This window comes from Miscanthus floridulus, chromosome 3 (assembly GCF_019320115.1).
Source record: "Miscanthus floridulus cultivar M001 chromosome 3, ASM1932011v1, whole genome shotgun sequence".
NCBI lineage: Eukaryota > Viridiplantae > Streptophyta > Magnoliopsida > Poales > Poaceae > Miscanthus > Miscanthus floridulus.
In genome coordinates, this window is record NC_089582.1 from 110,159,394 (window position 1) to 110,163,648 (window position 4,255).

The following is a 4,255-nucleotide window of genomic DNA, read 5'->3' on the forward strand; positions in this document are numbered from 1 at the left end:
TTTACCAAACTGAGGCACAAAGCAACCCTTGCGTGGTTGCCAATAGTGAATTGAATGCAGGAGGAAAGCCTCTGTAGTTATTTCACTCCAGAAATGCAGTCACAACAGTCGAGGGGCAGACTAAAGAGTGAAGAGGTGTTGCTTTCGTAAGCAATTTATCTTGGTTGGTTTTGCAAAGGCATGCAAGCAGCTAGCTAGAGATGGCTACACTTTATATTATCCGACGAGAGATCAAATAGACAGCGGTAGACTTTCTAACGTGTGCTGTAAAAAATGCAACAGCTATGCCTCCTCGGACAATGTTCTTGTTCTTGGTGTAGTAGTCATCTCAGAGGCTGTGTGCCTTTGCTAGGACATGCACCCTGGCATCGGCCTCATTCCAACCATGGGGCATATGGTTGGGGTAGACGAGGCACACCAGGCCACCAAACGGGCTAGCGTAGATGAACGGATTTGGGCCCATGGGGATAGGTGTTGGGTAGCCGTGTAGACGATCATCGTCGGAGTCTGTCATGATGTTACCCTGGCATCGGCCTCGTTCCAACCATGGGGCATACGGTTGGGGTAGACGAGGCACACCAGGCCGCCAAACGGGCTGGCATAGATGAACGGATTTGGGCCCACGGGGATAGGTGTTGGGTAGCCATGTAGACAATCATCGTCGGAGTCCGTCGTGATGTTTCCCAGAGAGCCCTTGGACTCTCCCATGGCCTCGATGGATGGTGAGAGGGACCACAATGGTGGAGGAGACCTGCTCCCCCTAGGAGCAGATCTGGCGGTGGCGAGCGGACCCAGCGATGATGAGCAGAACCACATCATGGCCAGTGGTGGCAAGTGAACCACCAGTGCTGGTGGCGTTAACATCATCATCGAGGGCGGTGGGGAGAGCAATGGTAGCCTAGGAGATGGCCTGAGGTAGCACGACAGGAATGCCGATCTCCCACGACTGGATGTCGGCGCCACCTCCATTGAAAATAAACTAGGGTGCGCCATCGGCCCCAACTCCACTGAACCACTGGAGGATGCGGGGACTATGCAAGGTGATGCTTTTCGTGGACACGATGAGTCCTCTACTTCCAACAACAAGGGTACATATAGAGAGATGGTTGATTGGTACAAAGATAAAGTTGAGATTGTTAAGGATACATACGATAAAGGTGCAAAAAATTGCACAATAATACCTCATCATATATAGAAGGACCTTACAAAAGCTTGTGCACAGGAAGTTATGTTAGTGATTATGGATGAGATTGGAGATAAAAAAAAATTCTCTGTATTGATTGATGAGTCCCGAGATGTATCAATAAAAGAATAGATAGCTGTAATTTTAAGGTTAGTAGATGACAACTCTATTTTTTTACCTCGACTTTTACTTGTACACTTATACTAACATGAAATAAAATATGGTTTGCAGGTTTGTGAATGATGAAGGGAAGGTGATGGAGAGGCTCCTTGGACTTCAGCATATTGAGAGTTGTACAACTACTGCATTGAAAGAAGCTTTGGTCAAAATGCTTAATAGTCATAAGCTACCAATCTTTAGGCTTCGTGGGCAAGGTTATGATGGAGCTTCCAATATGAGAGGTGAATTTAATAGTGTGCAAACATTGATTCGAGATGAAAATCCTTATGCATTCTATGTGCATTGTTTTGCCCATCAATTGCAATTAGTGGTTGTTACTGTTGCAACTTCTACTCCAGCCATTGTAGATTTCTTTAACTATGTTCCTTTAATAGTCAACACTATCAGTGCATCTTGTATGAGAAAGGATGCCTTGCTTGCAAAGCATCATGATGTGTTGTTAGAAAAGTTAGAGAGTGGGGAGATTATCACTGGAAAAGATTTGAACCAAGAACGTAGCCTAGCAAGGCCTGGAGATACTAGATGGGGTTTACATCTTAAAACTTTACTTCGTATTTTGGTGATGTGGAAACCTGTCATAGACATTCTTGAGATAGTAAAGAAAGACTCTGTTAAACCAACAAGTAATGGTGGAGCATTTGGTTTAATTGGTAAAATGGAGAGCTTTGATTTTGTGTTCATAATGCATTTAATGATAGAATTGTTAAGCATCACAGACGGTCTATCACGTGCTTTATAAAGGAAGGATCAAGACATTGTTGAGGCAATGCAATTGATCATAGATGTGAAAGAGCGGTTGCAGGATATGAGGGACAATGGATGGGATCCCTTATTTAAAAGAGTGAAAACATTCTGTAATAAGAATGAGATTGAAGTGTCAGATATGGACAAGAAAATAAATGCTAGAGGGACATCTACACGTAGAAAGCAAAAGGTAACAAACGCGCACTTCTACCATGTTGAGGTTTTCCTTGCTGCCATAGATGCCATTTTGTCTGAGATGAATCATCGATTTGGTGAAGTTAGTTCAGAATTATTAGTATGCATGGCTTGTCTTAACCCAAGGAACTCCTCTAATTTTGATGCGAATAAACTTGTGAGACTTGCTGAAATTTATGCTGTGGATTTTGATGTCGGTGACCTTCTTTTGCCTGGTCAACTGAGAGGATTTGTTAGTCGTGCTAGAAGAACTCAAGACTTTCTTGGATGTACAGAGCTTGGAAAGGTTGCTGAAATTATGGTCAAGACTAAAATGAACACATCTTATGGATTGGTGTATCGGCTCATTGAATTAACATTAATTCTTCCAATGGCAACAACTTTAGTTGAGAGGATATTTTCTGCTATGTCTATTGTAAAGACAGATTTGTGTAACAAAATAGATGATGAATGGCTCAATGACTTAATGATATGCTACACTGAGATGGAGATATTTAGAAGCATCAAGAATGACAAAATCATAAACCGATTTGAAGACATGAAAACCCGGCGTATGTTAGTGCCTCAGAACAATTTAGTGGTATGATATATGTTCTCTTCTACCTTTAAAACTTTGAAGTTAAATACTTGAAATTTGTGTCACTAATTTTTTTTCTTGTATAGATTGCTTGTAATGATTCATGAAGAATACGACAGCGTGAATGCGTCATCATCTATCGATCTTTTGTTGGTTAGTTCTAAAAATTGTATCTTTTACTTCTTCTTATGCGTTTTATGATGCACTTTCGATTGTTTATCATAGTTATCAGGTAAAAGGTTTAAAACTGCTATATCTTAGCTTTGTATGGGATATAATTGAGTGAAGTTGGTCTAGCTCTCTTTGACCTAGCCCCTCCTAAATATTTTTTCTAGATCCGCCACTAGCTATAAGTAGGTTGTTGTAGGGTTGAGATGACGGACTAGAGGGAGGTGAATAGTCCTTTCTAAAAAAATTAAATGCGTCGGCTAACCAAAATAAATGCGGAATTAGAACTATCAATCTAGCCAAGACTACGCCCCTCTATCTAAATTTTCTAGCACCTTGGAAAAGATTCTAATCAAGTAACTAAGGTACTGGACTAGCTAGAGCTTACCTAATCAATGCTAGAAGCAAGGTCACACAAACCTATGCAACTAGTACTCAAGCAACTGGGGAGCTCCTACACATGCTAGTAGCAAAAGCACAAAGCTCCTAAGCTCACTAGCAATGCTCAATAACAAGACTACACAAGCCAAATTAGAGAGCACAAATAACTTAGCTACATAAGCTAAGCAAGGCAACTAATTTACAACAAAAGTAAATTAGTTACACAAGGGAGCTACTTTTATGCTACTCAAGCAAGAAGGTAACTAGCAAGCTAAACAAGCTAACTAATTATAAGAGTAACTACACAAGCACAATATATGAAATGTAAATACAAGCTTGTGTAAAAGGGAATGCAAACCAACGGGAAGACAAGGATGACACGGTGATTTTTATCTCTAGGTTTACTTAGTTGCCACCAAGCTAGTCCCCGTTGTGTCGATCGTTCACTTGGTGGTTCGACGACCAATTGGCATCACTCGCCAATCCCACATGTTGGGCGCCGTAAGAACCTACCCATAAGTGAGGGTAGCTCAATGACATGCTCTACTAGTGTTGCTCTTCATGGCTCCCACGGGGTGAGCATGATGCCCCTCACAAGTCCTTCTCCGGAGCACCGCACAATCTTCTTACATGCTTTACGATGGAGAACTTGCCGCCAAGCCATCTAGGAGGTGGCAACCTCAAAGAGTAACAAGCACCACCAGCTTGCAACTCGAACACCTAGGGCCACTCGTTGCAATCTCACAAAGCAACGCACTAGGAATCGTTCTCACACTTAATCGAATGATCACTATCAAGCATATATGAGTTAGTGGCCCAAAGTCAAG

At 42.0% G+C, this 4,255-nt stretch overlaps 1 pseudogene; it reads left to right on the forward strand.

Annotated features, from left to right (window-relative positions):
• The first annotated feature begins 1,439 nt into the window (after positions 1 to 1,439).
• On the forward strand, positions 1,440 to 3,175 carry LOC136546435 (uncharacterized; annotated as a pseudogene).
• The last annotated feature ends 1,080 nt before the right edge of the window (positions 3,176 to 4,255 follow it).